Genomic DNA, 17,343 nt, shown 5'->3' on the forward strand with positions numbered 1-17,343 from the left:
TCGATAAGCGTCAAATTCATCACTGAGGGCTTTGATCGCAGTCTGCATGTTGACAAGTTCTTCAGGAGACATGTTTACAACATTCTTTTTCAAAAAAACTCTCCTTCTTGTACTAAGCTTTTCTTCACTTGCTTGGCCTTCTCAAATTTCCATTTTTTCTCCTATGAAGGCATTGATCATGTGACTTTGGTCAGGAGTGAGATCCAGATCAGGAAGAGGAGTGTTAGGGTCCTTGTGCCATAGATCGATGAAATCAATGATCAGTTTTGGATCCAGCATGAGTGGCACTTCACTTCCTTTGGCTCTAGCGGCCCTTTGTTGCCTGTCTCTAATGATCTCAGCGAGTTCTTCATCATCAGCCTCATCGTCACTTGACGGGATTTGAAAGGCAACCTGCTTCTTGTGAGGACTTGGCCTTGTGCCTCGTCCAGCAGCGGCCTTTTTCTTCAGCAAAGTTGGAGTTGTTGAGGACTGAGGCAGAGCTGAGGAACTTGCAGAGGCTCCTAAAGCAATTGAGATTCCTGTAGTCCCTTGGCAAGAGGCAAGATGCACAAGTGCTCAGGACTTTGCAACAGCCGCTGAGGATTTTGCAATAGAGGGAGTTGGAGCTGCTTTCGAAGGGGTAGCTTGAGGAATAGGCCGTGAGGGATTTGAAGAGCTTGGCCGTGAGGGCATTGCAGCTGAGGAACTCGACTTTATAGCTAATTTCTTCGGCAAAGCCTTCTTGGGTTTGCTACAAGAGGCCTCAGTGGTAGCAGCAGCAGAATCATCGTTGAATTTCTTCACTGTTTCTTTTGCCATTTTGGCCAACTTAGCTTGGTGCTTAGCCCATTCCTTGGGAAGATCCTCACCACTTTTGATGCTAGTGGGATCAGCTTCTTGGCCTGGAGCCAATGGAGGTCTTAGGCATGGAGGGTGTACAGCGAATTTCTTCATGTACTTTGGAGTCACATATCGATACTCCCTCCATTCTCTTGCCCATCTCGTTTCAATCCGCTGAATGCGCACTTTGCACCGATTTTTGTTCTCCTTGCCATGCTTGGCTTCATCAGGAGTACAATATTCATCATAGATGTCTTCGGGGATTTCAAACGCAGTGTTTTGTCTCTGGCCTCTTTCCTCCCTTCTGAGGTCTTTTTCCATCAGCCATTTTCTTCACTTGAGGATTCTGAACAATTGAAGTTTCTGATGAGGTATGCAATTTGTCTTCAAGGAACGCTGGAAATGAGTTAAGTTGATGAGAACCTAGTGATTCAGCAGCGGACATGTGTACCTATGAACAGAGTATAGGTGCGAAGAATTTCGAGAGGTCATATGTGTTCTCAGAATTTCTTCAAAAGAATAAAGTTTGAGGAATTTGACCAGAGGTGTCTTGAGAAATTTCACTAAGCGTTCTTGACTTAGGTTCCAGAGTTGTATAGATTTGAAAATTGACATAACTGAGGAATCTTGAGGAAAAACGTTGCTTAGAGAAACAAATCAAGAAAAGATGCAACAGGGTGTTTAAGGGTATGGAAGTTGAAGAATAAACACTTTTTCAAGATTTTGTGGAAATCATCAGAATCAACTAGGGCAGTAAAATCAGATTTTAATTACCCTGGATGAAGAACATGACGAACTGGGAGTTTAAGTGGAGAAGTTCGTCCATTCAGATCTTCCTCGCCCTAACTTGGTGGCGGAAGACAACTACGGTGGCGGCGGAATGAAGATTTCCGCGGCTGGCGCGAGTATGACGACGACGAGGTCGAGGCAGTGAAGCTCTTCCTCACCGGCGACGATGGAGAGTAGCGGTGATGCTAGGTCAGAGAGCTCGAGGGAGGGGTGTGAGATCGAGCGGAGGAAATGAGGTCTGAGGAGGTGAGGGGTATTTATAGCCAAGGTGAAAAACCGCTCGTTCGAAGAAATTGGACGAACGTGCCCTTGACCCTTGCCATCCTAGCGACATGTGTCACCCCCGTACAAAGAGGTGGAGATCGTGGTAGATCGTGGGTGAGTATTTTAATCTTTTCATGGGATGCGGAACGGTTTGAGCGGCAAAAGCCGAAAATGCGGATATGAAATTTTTGACGTTTCGTTCGCAAATTCTTCAGCTGACAAGGACACAGTGAAGATTTTGAACGGGTTTCAAATAGAACGCACATGAAGAATTTGTGAACAGACTGGGTTGAGTTTAGCATAGAGGGGGACGAGTCCGATCACATTCACTTAGGCAAAAAGGTCAACTTGAAGAATTAGCAATAAGTGAATGATGTAGAGGACTTGAAATCTCAATTATATATATAGTCAATGAAGAACACAGTCGGAAAGAGTGAAGACTTTGCAAAGTTGAAGAATTTGAACAACTGAGGAATTTGAAAACTGAAGAAAAACTCAAATTGAAGATTTTCAACTTTTGTTGGTGGCGTGACCCACCGTATAAGAATGATGATTTCAGACGTCGTGTACAATTCTCGTAGGGCTTTGAGAATCAAATTCTTCGTTAATTTCTTCACACTTAGAGGGTTAGTCTTCATTGATTGAAGAAAAACTTTACTTCGTGTGTTGCACATCTAAGTCATCAATTTTGCATAAGTGTTAGGATGTGTGTCCTTTTCAAAGAACATTCGAAGATTCTAAGATATTTAGCTCACACTGCAACTTGCTAAATCTCTTTTCATCCAAGGGCTTTGTGAAGATATCCGCTAGTTGTTCTTCAGTCTTCATGTGCTCGATAGAGATGTCGCCCTTCAACACATGATCTCGAAGAGAATGATGACGAATCTGGATGTGCTTAGTCTTCGAGTGCTAAACTGGGTTATGAGCAACCTTGATGGAACACTCATTGTCACAGTAGAGTGGCACATTCTTCATGTTGATGCCGTAGTGCTTGAGGGTTTGCTTCATCCATAGCAATTGAGCACAGCAAGAACTAGCAGCAATGTACTCAGCTTCAGTAGTAGGGAGTGATACACAGTTCTGCTTCTTCGAGGACCAACATACTAAGGATCGTCCGAGGAAATGGCATGTGCCTGATGTTGACTTGCGATCTGATACATCTCCAACGTATTTATAATTTTTTATTGTTCCATGCTGTTATATTATCAATCTTGGATGTTTTATAATCGTTTTATAGTCATTTTATATCATTTTGGTACTAACCTATTGACATAGTGCCAAGTGCCAGTTGTTGTTTTTTCCATGTTTTTTACATAGCAGAAAATCAATACCAGACGGAGTCCAAATGCCACGAAACTCCATGATGATTTTTTATGGGCCAGAAGGAACACATTGGGCCCTGGCTGCGCCTGGGGGTGCCCCGAGGAGGCACAACCCACCAGGGCGCGCCAGGAGGCCCAGGCGCGCCCTGGTGGGTTGTGCCCACCTCGGGTGCCCCCCGGACCGCCTCTTTGATCTATAAATACCCCAATATTCCAAGAACCCTAGGAACATCGACGAAATATTCATCCAGCCGCCGCAGAGTCTAGAACCACCCGATCCAATCTAGACACCATCTCGGATGGGGTTCACCACCTTCAATGGTGCCTCTCCGATGATGCGTGAGTAGTTCTTTGTAGACCTTCGGGTCTATAGTTAGTAGCTAGATGGCTTTCTCTCTCTCTCTCTCTCTCTCTCTCTCTCTCGCTGAATTCTCAATAAAGTGGTCTCTTGGAGCTCCATATGATGTAACTCTTTTGCGGTGTGTTTGTTGGGATCTGATGAACTTCGAGTTTATGATCAGTTATATCTTTTTATATCCATGAAATTTATTTGAGTTTCTTTGATCTCTTATATGCATGATTGCTTGTAGCCTCGTATTTCTTCTCCGATATTTGGGTTTTGTTTGGCCAACTTGATCTATTTATCTTTCAATGGGAAGAGGTGCCCGGTAGTGGGTTCGATCTTACGGTGCTTGATCCCAGTGACAGAAAGGGAACTGACACGTATGTATCGTTGCTACTAAGGATAAAACGATGGGGTCTATCTCTACATAGATAGATCTTGTCTACATCATGTCATCGTTCTTATTGCATTACTCCATTTTTCCATGAACTTAATACACTAGATGCATGCTGGATAGCGGTTGATGTGTGGAGTAATTGTAGTAGATGCAGGTAGGAGTCGGTCTACTAATCTTGGACGTGATGCCTATATAATGAGCATTGCCTGGATATCGTCATGAGTATTTGAAGTTCTATCAATTGCCCAACAGTAATTTGTTTACCCCACCGTTTGCTATTTTTCTCGAGAGAAGCCACTAGTGAAACCTACGGCCTCCGGGGTCTTATTTCTCTTATATTTGCCTTTGCGATCTACTTTTTCCTTGTATTTATTTTCAGATCTATTAAACTAAAAATACAAAAATACCTTGCTGCATTTTATTTATATTTATTTTATTTGGCATTCGATCTATCAATCTACTACAATTTATCTCACGTCCGTTTGCCTATCTTGAGGCGCCGTATCCCGGAAGGGATTGACAACCCCTTTAACACGTCGGGTTGCAAGGATTTGTTATCTGTGTGCAGGGGTTGTTTACCTTGTGTTGCTTGGTTCTCCTACTGGTTCGATAACCTTGGTTTCATTTCTGAGGGAAATACCTACCGTCGCTGTGCTGCATCATCCCTTCCTCTTTGGGGAAATACCGATGTAGCTTCAAGCGACATCAAAAGGAATTTCTGGCGCCGTTGCCGGGGAGGATCTTCAACATATACCAGGTTCCTAATCACAAATCTCATCTCCTCGCAATTTACATTATTTGCCATTTGCCTCTCATTTTCCTCTCCCCCACTTCACAAAAATTTGCCGTTTTATTCGCCTCCCTTTATCTGTTTGCCATTTTCTTGCCGGATATGTTTTTTGGCTGCAATCTTGTTGTGTGGTCATCATGACGCAAGAGAACACCAAATTATGTGATTTCTCAAATACCAACAACAATGATTTTATTAACACTCTGCTTGCTCCTCCCGCTGCTAGTGCGGGGACTTGTGATATTAATACTGCTTTGCTGAATCTTGTTATCAAAGATCAATTTTCCGGTACTCCTAATGAGGATGCCGCCTCCCATCTTAATATAATACCTTCGAGGAATTATGCGATATGCAAAATAAAAAAGATGTGGACAATGATGTGGTTAAGATGAAATTATTTCCGTTTTCTTTGTGTGATTCTACAAAATTTTGGTTCTCTTCTTTGCCTCGCAATAGTATCGATTCTTGGAATAAGTGCAAAGATGCTTTTATCACTAAGTATTTTCCTCCCGCAAAAATTATTTCCCTTAGAACCCAGATCATGAATTTCAAGCAACTTGAACATGAGCATGTTGCACAATCTTGGGAAAGGATGAAAATGATGCTGAGGAATCGCCCAACTCATGGGTTAAATCTTTGGATGGTCATACAAAATTTTTATGCGGGATTGAATTTTGTTTCTCGTAATCTTTTAGATCCCGCCGCGGGTGGTACTTTTATGGAAATTACTTTGGGTGAAGCCACCAAATTGCTTGATAATATCATGGCAAATTACTCACAATGGCATACCGAAAGGGTGTAACGACCCGAACCTGATAAGATTCGATGTCTCTTTGCTTACCGTGCTAGTCCTTAGATCGACTCGCTAGCACACACAGTACATATGAATATCAAATAACAAGTGCATCATTTACTATAACGTATGACCCAGAATTCATAAAGTATTACAAACTGAGTAGCACATAGCTAACTTTATTCAATAATAATAGCGGAAAGGTAGCATAATAAACTATGAGTCCATCAATGCCCACTGGAGAATATGTTGAGTGAAGACTCGCGACCCTACTCTATCTCACTGATGATCTGAAAATCCTGCAACATGATAAGTCGCAGCCACAAAGGGTCAATACATTGAATGTATTGGCAAATCACACATAATGTAATAGCAAACCTACATCCACAAAGCAATGTATGACAAACAAAACACACAAGTTAGTTCGGAGAAGAATGTCTTCACGTACCTCCACTACCTGAACTGACAACCATCTCTAATTTACTCGCCCAAGATAACCCAAAGATTCTAAATAAACATGACAAGAACTTCAGAAGTATCTCTCAAGTGCGCTCTGTCAGTGATGCATTCTCTAGGAACAATAGAGCGCTCTGCCAAGGACGCATTCACCTGATTTAAGTTCCGAAAACTATACCTCGCCTCAAGTGCGCTCTGTCAATGGCGCATTCTCTAGGGACAATAGAGCGCTCTGCCAGTGACGCTTCACCTGGTTAATGATCCCGAGCCTACGGCTATAAACACTCACCACTTTCATGGATCACTCAACACATGCCCACGTCTATCATAGCAAGTCGATCACACCATCACATAATACAATCAATATCAGAATATGACAACACAGAACATACATATCAAACCAAGCACATGTCATAGCATAAAAACCACACATGCATAGAAGAATATAGGATGAGCAAAATCAAAAGTGCAAACTTGCGTTGAACGCTATTGAAATACTCTAACGCTCAATTCTGATCCGCTTCGCACTCCGGACAATCTACACGATTTACGAAGGCACCGATAAATAAACCGTACTCACATAACAATCACAATAAAGGCAACAACAAATAATTCAAATAAAAACTTAAATAACAGAACTTAACAGTAGGTATATATCATCTAAATGCTGGTAGGGTCACAATGCAAAAAGAATCAACTAATTTGGATCAACTGTTTGAAAGATATGGCCTCCGGAAGTTTGAATTCAAATTTAAACAAATTCATATTTGAACTGTTAAAAAATGTGAAATTTTGCTTCTACAATATTCTCCTGGTCTCTACGAGTACACAGGAAAAATAATCGATGAATTTGGAGTTAGGGATCTCAAGATAAACCTAAATGAAAATGTGATATGGAATCTGCAAAGAAAAATTATGCCATAAAAGCGTTCTGGGAAGAACTGCTGCGGCTGCTGTGACGTTGCCACGTGGCGTGACGAGATTCGGTGAAGGGTGTTCGCTGTTACGGCTAACCGATGGACAGCCACTAATTAGTGCATACCGGTTCGGAAAAAAAACTTAACTGATCTAATCCTAGCGCTCCATCATAGATCGAACGGACGGAGGTGCTCACCGGTGAACAAAGGCAAGGTGGTCACCGGACTTGAGGAAGATGACGGCGCGAGCGGTTCGAGGTTGTTGCCGGCGGCCGTTCCGGTGGCCCTTGGAGTCAGTGAAGGGGGCGGAGAGGTACCGGTCGACGAGGGGGTCGAGGTGGTCCTGGTGATCGTCGGGGACGTTGGGTTGAAGCAGGTCGAAGCGGGGCGTCCGTTGTTGGTGGCGGCGGTGATCTTCGGGTCGGGGTTGCGGGTGTCGTCCTGGTGCTACCCTGCGTTCTTTAGAAGGTAAGGGACGGAGAGGAGACCAAGGGGAAGAGGACAGAGGAGAGAGGAAGTGCTGGGAACCTTCAGACGCGACAGAAACGACCGGCGGAAGCTTCTGAACGGCAGAACTCCGGCGAGATCCAATCGGGAGCTCCAGGGCACGGGAAATGGAGATTTTGGCGAAAATCGGACGAGACGGAGGTGTAGAATATTTATATGGAGGTGGGAGTTCGGTAGGTGCAAGAGATCGATCAAATCGATGGGGATTTGGATCCGCTGCAGCACTGGACTCGTGCTCGTGGAGGAGACCGGCTGAAGCTAGGAGATGACATGCGGGACAGGCTCGTCAGCCAGACAGGGAAAAGGAAGAAGAAGAAAAAGAAGGGAGAGAGCTGCGGGATGGGCTGGGGCAATGGGCCGGCCTGCTAGCGGCTGCTGCTTAGCGCGCGCGGGCGAGGAAAAGGAGCTGGGCTGCAGCTGGGCTGCCCGACGGCACTGTGCACGCGCCCTTTTTTTCTTTTATATCTGCTACAAGAATTAAAATGGCTAAATAGAATACAAAAATAAAAACAAAATAATATCACCAAGGCATATAGCAAAATATTATTACTAAGATATAAAACAGTAAACATTTTTTGAAACACATATGCACTTTTGAAAAAATTATATTTTATGCAATGCAAGCACATAAAGAGCATTATAACAACTCTAAAATAACGTTAAGCTTCAACCATGCCAAAATAATTTATGTAAACTCCAGAAATATATTCTTAGCATTTTCTAACTATAATTAACAAGGGAGAAGTAATATTATCTCCACTCCAAATATTTTGCCTTGCGTTGGAAAACACTTTAAATATTCAGAAAATTTAAATAAGCATAGAAATCATGATGAAAAGAATGATCCTATTAACATTCCAAATTTTAACAATTTAGGATGTTACAAATCTATCCCCCTTAAAATGAATCTCGTCCTCGGGATTCGAATTGGCTAGCAAAGGCTAAAGACGGGTACTTGATATAATCCATACTCCAAAGTTTCGAGCTTACTCATTGCATATTTCCAAATCTCCCTTGACATGACTAAATGTGATGCATCAATGCTGAAAGAATGGTCACAATAGTTGATCTTAATTTAGAATCTTACCAAAGGCTGATGCATTATCTGGTCTTCCTACCCTCATGTGATTCACATGTCCACTTTCGAAGTGATCAATCTCCTTCTCTCCAGAATTCCCATTGTCATAATTCATGTTCTTTAGCTCAGGACATTTTGTTGAATAGTGTCCTGGGTTCCTGCATCTGTAACAAAGTAACTGGCTTAGATCCTTCTTTGTGGGCGTCGAAAGGTCGTGGTCATTGTTGCCATTCCTCTGACCATTGTGGTTGTGTCCATTGTTATTGTGATGATTATGCCCATTGTGGTTATGATGGTTATGACCATTATACACGTCCACTTCAGAATCATAGTAATCAGAAGATGCTAACGAATTACGGTGCTTCTGTTGTCCTCTAGAGTTGAAATCTGTGTCACTTGCCTTCCTCTTGCGGTTCTCCACCTCTTGAAACTTGCCTTCAAGTACAATAGCCTTATCAATAAGCTCCTGACAGTTGTTGAATGTTGCCACTGTCAATTGAACACACAACTCATCATCCAGACCTTCCAGAAACTTCTCTTGTCTAGTTGCATCCGTGTTAACATCATTAGGGGCATAACGTGCAAGATTATTGTATTCTTCCACATATGCATTCACAGTGCGACCTCCCTGACGCAAGCTGCGAAACTCCTTCTTCTTCAGACTCATGGCTCCAGCAGACACATGTGCGGCGCGAAAACCTGCCTGAAACTGCGCCCAAGTGATAGTAGCAATAGGATAAGTGACCAAGTAATTGTCCCACCATGCTGCGGATGGTCCTTCTAACAAATGCGAGGCAAACCTCACTCTCTCTGCATTAGTGCAACCAACTGTCTCCAAATTCCTATTAACTGAGCGAAGCCAATCATCAGCCATAATAGGTTCAGGGGTACTAGAAAACCTCTGAGGATTCAACCTCAAGAAACAAGTGCATCAACTGGGGTGGTGGTGGATTATTTTTGTTGTTGTTGTTGTTCTGGTTCTGAACAAGTAACTGGATCAACTGAGTTTGTCCCTGGAGCATGCATGTATGGCGGTATGTCATTGTTGTTGTTGTCTCCTGAACCACTGCCTCTAGAGTTACGCCTCGGCGGCATCTGATGGGTAAGCAGGGGTGAGATATAGACAGGAATAGGTCTAAGGGGGAAAACACTACCCATATGCTCATGCTAGAAACTAAAACTCGAACAACAACAAAAACAATCATTAAATTCACACAAGTGACCAAAACTATCCTAAAATAACCACATCAAAAAGAGCACATATATATGATCAATCAAAGCACCCAATTGCATCACACAATCCACAAAATATGACAACACGGAAAGCAATGACCAATCTACATATGACATATCACACAACACAAGCAAAACCTATAGGTAAGGTCATATCCACAAGAGATTTGATCTCATCATACTACCGCAAATCGTTTATCGAACACAACTTAGGAATGGTGCTCTGCCAACTAAACTCCTTGAATAACACTAATATAATTCCAGGGGTCATCTATATTTGAAAAGTGAAGATATGAGTACAAGAGTATGAACTAACAAGTAGACAACAAGTTGTAAAGTAAGTTTTTCACTCCTATGGCATTTCTAATCCATTTTCTAGGGTCACGGCCTACAGTCAACACACTGCTCTGATACCATCTGTAACAACCCGAACCTGATAAGATTCGATGTCTCTTTGCTTACCGTGCTAGTGAAGGAAATATGCCCTAGAGGCAATAATAAAGTTATTATTTATTTCCTTATATCATGATAAATGTTTATTATTCACGCTAGAATTGTATTAACCAAAAACATAATACATGTGTGAATACATAGACAAACAAAGTGTCACTAGTATGCCTCTACTTGACTAGCTCGTTGATCAAAGATGGTTATGTTTCCTAGCCATAGACATGAGTTTTTATTTGATTAACGAGATCACGTCATTAGGAGAATGATGTGATTGACTTGACCCATTCCGTTAGCCTAGCACTCGATCGTTTAGTATGTTGCTATTGCTTTCTTCATGACTTATACATGTTCCTATGACTATGAGATTATGCACTCCCGTTTACCGGAGGAACACTTTGTGTGCTACCAAACATCACAACGTAACTAGGTGATTATAAAGGTGCTCTACAGGTGTCTCCGAAGGTACTTCTTGGGTTGGCGTATTTCGAGATTAGGATTTGTCACTCCCATTGTCGGAGAGGTATCTCTAGGCCCACTCGGTAATGCACATCACTATAAGCCTTGCAAGCATTGTAACTAATGAGTTAGTTGCGGGATGGTGTATTACAGAACGAGTAAAGAGACTTGTCGATAATGAGATTGAACTAGGTATTGAGATACCAACGATCGAATCTCGGGCAAGTAACATACCGATGACAAAGGGAACAACATATGTTGTTATGCGGTTTGACCGATAAAGATCTTCGTAGAATATGTGGGAGCCAATATGGGCATCCAGGTTCCGCTATTGGTTATTGACCGGAGACGTGTCTCGGTCATGTCTACATAGTTCTCGAACCCGTAGGGTCCGCACGCTTAAAGTTTGATGACGGTTATATTATGAGTTTATGTGTTTTGATGTACCGAAGGTAGTTCGGAGTCCCGTATGAGATCGAGGACATGACGAGGAGTCTCGAAATGGTCGAGACGTAAAGATCGATATATTGGACGACTATATTCGGACATCGGAAAAGGTTTCGAGTGATTCGGGTATTTTTCGGAGTACCGGAGAGTTACGGGAATTCGCCGGGGAGTATATGGGCCTTATTGGGCTTTAGGGGAAATAGAGAGGAGAGGATGGGCGCCCCCCAAGGCCTAGTCCGAATTGGACTAGGGGGAGGGGCTGCGCCCCCTCCTTCCTTCTCTTCTCTCTCCCCTTTCCTTGACTCCTACTCCTACTACTTGGAAGGGGGGAATCCTACTCCCGGTGGGAGTAGGACTCCTCCTAGGGCGCGCCATAGAGAGGGCCGGCCCTCCCCCTCCTCCACTCCTTTATATACGGGGGCACGGGGGCACCCCATAGACACAACAATTGATTTGATCTTTTAGCTGTGTGCGGTGCCCCCCTCCACCATAGTCCACCTCGATAATACTGTAGCGGTGCTTAGGCGAAGCCCTGCGTCGGTAGAACATCATCATCGTCACCATGCCGTCGTGCTGACAAAACTCTCCCTCAACACTCGGCTGGATCGGAGTTCGAGGGACGTCATCGGGCTAAACGTGTGCTGAACTCGGAGGTGCCGTGCGTTCGGTACTTGATCGGTCGGATCGTGAAGACGTACGACTACATCAACCGCGTTGTGCTAACGCTTCCGCTTTCGGTCTACGAGGGTACGTGGACAACACTCTCCCCTCTTGTTGCTATGCATCACCATGATCTTGCGTGTGCGTAGGAATTTTTTTGAAATTACTACGTTCCCCAACAGTGGTATCCGAGCCAGGTTTTATGCGTAGATGTCATATGCACGAGTAGGACACAAGTGAGTTGTGGGCGATATAAGTTATACTGCTTACCAGCATGTCATACTTTGGTTCAGCGGTATTGTTGGATGAAGCGGCCCGGACCGACATTACGTGTACGCTTACGCGAGACTGGTTCTACCGACGTGCTTTGCACACAGGTGGCTGGCGGGTGTCAGTTTCTCCAACTTTAGTTGAACCGAGTGTGGCTACGCCCGGTCCTTGAGAAGGTTAAAACAGCACCAACTTGACAAACTATCGTTGTGGTTTTGATGCGTAGGTAAGAACGGTTCTTGCTAAGCCCGTAGCAGCCACGTAAAAATTTGCAACAACAAAGTAGAGGACGTCTAACTTGTTTTTGCAGGGCATGTTGTGATGTGATATGGTCAAGACATGATGCTAAATTTATTGTATAAGATGATCATGTTTTGTAACCGAGTTATCGGCAACTGGCAGGAGCCATATGGTTGTCGCTTTATTGTATGCAATGCAATCGCCCTGTAATGCTTTACTTTATCACTAAGCGATAGCGATAGTCGTAGAAGCATAAGATTGGCGAGACGACAACGATGCTACGATGGAGATCAAGGTGTCGCGCTGGTGACGATGGTGATCATGACGGTGCTTCGGAGATGGAGATCACAAGCACAAGATGATGACGGCCATATCATATCACTTATATTGATTGCATGTGATGTTTATCTTTTATGCATCTTATGTTGCTTTGATTGACGATAGCATTATAAGATGATCTCTCACTAAATTTCAAGATAAAAGTGTTCTCCCTGAGTATGCACCGTTGCCAAAGTTCGTCGTGCCCAGACACCACGTGATGATCGGGTGTGATAAGCTCTACGTCCATCTACAACGGGTGCAAGCCAGTTTTGCACATGCAGAATACTCAGGTTAAACTTGACGAGCCTAGCATATGCAGATATGGCCTTGGAACACTGAGACCGAAAGGTCGAGCGTGAATCATATAGTAGATATGATCAACATAGTGATGTTCACCATTGAAAGCTACTCCATTTCACGTGATGATCGGTTATGGTTTAGTTGATATGGATCACGTGGTCACTTAGAGGATTAGAGGGATGTCTATCTAAGTGGGAGTTCTTAAGTAATATGATTAATTGAACTTAAGTTTATCATGAACTTAGTCCTGGTAGTATTAGCATATCTATGTTGTAGATCAATAGCTCGCGTTTAGCTCCCCTGTTTTATTTTTGATATGTTCCTAGAGAAAACTAAGTTGAAAAATGTTAGTAGCAATGATGCGGATTGGATCCGTGATCTGAAGTTTATCCTCATTGCTGCACAGAAGAATTATGTCCTTGATGCACCGCTAGGTGACAGACCTATTGCAGGAGCAGATGCAGACGCTATGAACGTTTGGCTAGCTCAATATGATGACTACTTGATAGTTTAGTGCACCATGCTTAACGGCTTAGAATCGGGACTTCAAAGACGTTTTGAACGTCATGGACCATATGAGATGTTCCAGGAGTTGAAGTTAATATTTCAAGCAAATACCCGAGTTGAGAGATATGAAGTCTCCAACAAGTTCTATAGCTAAAAGATGGAGGAGAATAGCTCAAGCAGTGAGCATGTGCTCAGATTGTCTGGGTACTACAATCGCTTGAATCAAGTGGGAGTTAATCTTCCAGATAAAATAGTGATTGACAGAATTCTCTAGTCACCATCACCAAGTTAGTAGAACTTCGTGATGAACTATAGTATGCAAGGGATGACGAAAATGATTCCCGAGCTTTTCATGATGATGAAAATCAATGAAGGTAGAAATCAAGAAAAAGCATCAAGTGTTGATGGTTGACAAGACCACTAGCTTCAAGGAAAAGGGCAAAGGGAAGAAGGGGAACTTCAAGAAGAACGGCAAGCAAGTTGCTGCTCAAGTGAAGAAGCCCAAGTCTGGACCTAAGCCTGAGACTAAGTGCTTCTACTGCAAAGGAACTGGTCACTGGAAGCGGAACTGCCCCAAGTATTTGGCGGATAAGAAGGATGGCAAAGTGAACAAAGGTATATTTGGTATACATGTTATTGATGTGTACTTTACTAGTGTTTATAGCAACCCCTTGGTATTTAATACTGGTTCAGTTGCTAAAAGTAGTAACTCAAAACGGGAGTTGCATAATGAACAGAAACTAGTTAAGGATTAAGTGACGATGTGTATTGGAAGTGATTCCAAGATTGATATGATCATCATCGCACACTCCCTATACTTTAGGGATTAGTGTTGAACCTAAATAAGTGGTATTTGGTGTTTGCATTAAGCATGAATATGATTTGATCATGTTTATTGCAATACGGTTATTCATGTAAGTTAGAGAATAATTGTTGTTCTGTTTACATGATAAAACCTTCTATGGTCATACACCCAATGAAAATGGTTTGTTGGATCTCGATCGTGGTGATACACATTTTCATAATATTGAAGCCAAAAGATGCAAAGTTAATAATGATAGTGCAACTTATTTGTGGCACTGCCGTTTATGTCATATTGGTGTAAAGCGCATGAAGAAACTCCATGCTGGTGGACTTTTAGAATCACTTGATTATGAATCACTTAATGCTTGCGAACCATGCCTCATGGGAAAGATGACTAAGACTCCGTTCTCCGGAACAATGGAGCGAGCAACTGACTTATTGGAAATAATACATACTGATGTATGCGGTCCGATGAGTGTTAAGGCTCACAGCAAGTATCGTTATTTTCTGACCTTCACGGATGATTTGAGCAGATATGGGCATATCTACTTGATGAAACACAAGTCTGAAACATTTGAAAAGTTCAAAGAATTTCAGAGTGAAGTGGAGAATCATCGTAACAAGAAAATAAAAGTTTCTACGATATGATCGCAGAGGTAAAATATTTGAGTTACGAGTTTGGCCTTCAGTTAAAACAATGTGAAATAGTTTCACTACTCACGCCACCTGGAACACCACAGTGTAATGGTGTGTCCGAACGTCATAACCGTCCTTTATTAGATATGGTGCGATCTATGATGTCTCTTACCGATCTACCACTATCGTTTTGGGGTTATGCATTAGAGACAGCTGCATTCACGTTAAATAGGGCACCATCTAAATCCGTTGAGACGACACCGTATGAACTATGGTTCGGCAAGAAACCTAAGCTGTCGTTTCTTAAAGTTTGAGGTTGCAATGCTTATGTGAAAAAGTTTCAACCTCATAAGCTCAAACCCAAATCGGAGGAGTGCGTCTTCATAGGATACCCAAAAGAAAATGTTGGGTACACCTTCTATCACAGATCCGAAGGCAAGATATTCGTTGCTGAGAATGGATCCTTTCTAGAGAAGGAGTTTCTCTCGAAAGAAGTGAGTGGGAGGAAAGTAGAACTTGATGAGGTAACTGTACCTGCTCCCTTATTGGAAAGTAGTTCATCACAGAAATCTGTTCCTGTGACTACTACACCAATTAGTGAGGAAGCTAATGATGATGATCATGTAACTTCAGATCAAGTTACTACCAAACCTCGTAGGTAAACCAGAGTGAGATCCGCACCAGAGTGGTACGGTAATCCTGTTCTGGAGGTCATGTTACTTGACCATGACGAACCTACGAACTATGAGGAAGCGATGATGAGCCCAGATTCCGCAAAATGGTTTGAGGCCATGAAATCTGAGATAGGATCCATGTATGAGAACAAAGTATGGACTTTGGTTGACTTGCCCGATGATCGGCAAGCCATAGAAAATAAATGGATCTTCAAGAGGAAGATGGACGTTGATAGTAGTGTTACTACCTACAAAAGCTAGAATTGTCGCAAAAGGTTTTCGACAAGTTCAAGGTGTTGACTACGATGAGAATTTCTCACTCGTATCTATGCTTAAGTCTGTCCGAATCATGTTAGCAATTGTCGCATTTTATGAAATCTGGCAAATGGATAAACAAAACTGCATTCCTTAATGGATTTATTAAAGAAGAGTTGTATATGATGCAACCAGAAAGTTTTTGTCGATCCTAAAGGTGTTAACAAAATATGCAAGCTCCAGCAATCCATCTATGGACTGGTGCAAGCATCTCGGAGTTGGAATATACGCTTTGATAAGTTGATCAAAGCATATACTTTTATACAGACTTGCGGTGAAGCCTGTATTTACAAGAAAGTGAGTGGGATCATTACAGCATTTCTGATAAGTATATGTGAATGACATATTGTTGATCGGAAATAATGTAGAATTATTCTGCAAAGCATAAAGGAGTGTTTGAAAGGAGTTTTTCAAAGAAAGACCTTGGTGAAGCTGCTTACATATTGAGCATCAAGATCTATAGAGATAGATCAAGACGCTTGATAAGTTCTTCAATGAGTACATACCTTGACAAGATTTTGAAGTAGTTCAAAATGGAACAGTCAAAGAAAGAGTTCTTTCCTGTGTTACAAGGTGTGAAATTGAGTAAGACTCAAAGCCCGGCCACGGTAGAAGATAGAAAGAGAATGAAAGTCATTCTCTATGCTTTGGCCATAGGTTCTATATATAGTATGCCATGCTGTGTACCAGATCTATTGTATACCCTACACTGATTTTGGCAAGGGAGTATAATAGTGATCTAGGAGTAGATCACTGGACAGCGGTCAAAATTATCCTTAGTGGAATAGGGATATGTTTCTCGATTATGGAGGTAACAAAAAGGTTCGTCGTAAAGGGTTACGTCGATGCAAGTTTTGACACTGATCCAGATGACTCTAAGTCTCAACATGGAAACATATTGAAAGTGGGAGCAATTAGCTAGAGTAGCTCCGTGCAGAGCATTGTTGACATAGAAATTTGCAAAATACATACGGATCTGAATGTGGCAGACCCGTTGACTAAACTTCTCTCACAAGCAAAACATGATCACACCTTAGTACTCTTTGGGTTTTAATCACATAGCGATGTGAACTAGATTATTGACTCTACTAAACCCTTTGGGTGTTGGTCACATAATGATGTGAACTATGGGTGTTAATCACATGGTGATGTGAACTATTGATGTTAAATCACATGGCGATGTGATCTAGATTATTGACTCTAGTGCAAGTGGGAGACTGAAGGAAATATGCCCTAGAGGCAATAATAAAGTTATTATTTATTTCTTATGTCATGATAAATGTTTATTATTCATGCTAGAATTATATTAACCGGAAACATAATACATGTGTGAATACATAGACAAACAAAGTGTCACTAGTATGCCTCTACTTGACTAGCTCGTTGATCAAAGATGGTTATGTTTCCTAGCCATAGACATGAGTTGTCATTTGATTAACGGGATCACATCATTAGGAGAATGATGTGATTGACTTGACCCATTCCGTTAGCTTAGCACTCGATCGTTTAGTATGTTGCTATTGCTTTCTTCATGACTTATACATGTTCCTAT

This window comes from Triticum aestivum, chromosome 6D (genome assembly GCF_018294505.1).
Source record: "Triticum aestivum cultivar Chinese Spring chromosome 6D, IWGSC CS RefSeq v2.1, whole genome shotgun sequence".
In the NCBI taxonomy this organism is placed as follows: domain Eukaryota; kingdom Viridiplantae; phylum Streptophyta; class Magnoliopsida; order Poales; family Poaceae; genus Triticum; species Triticum aestivum.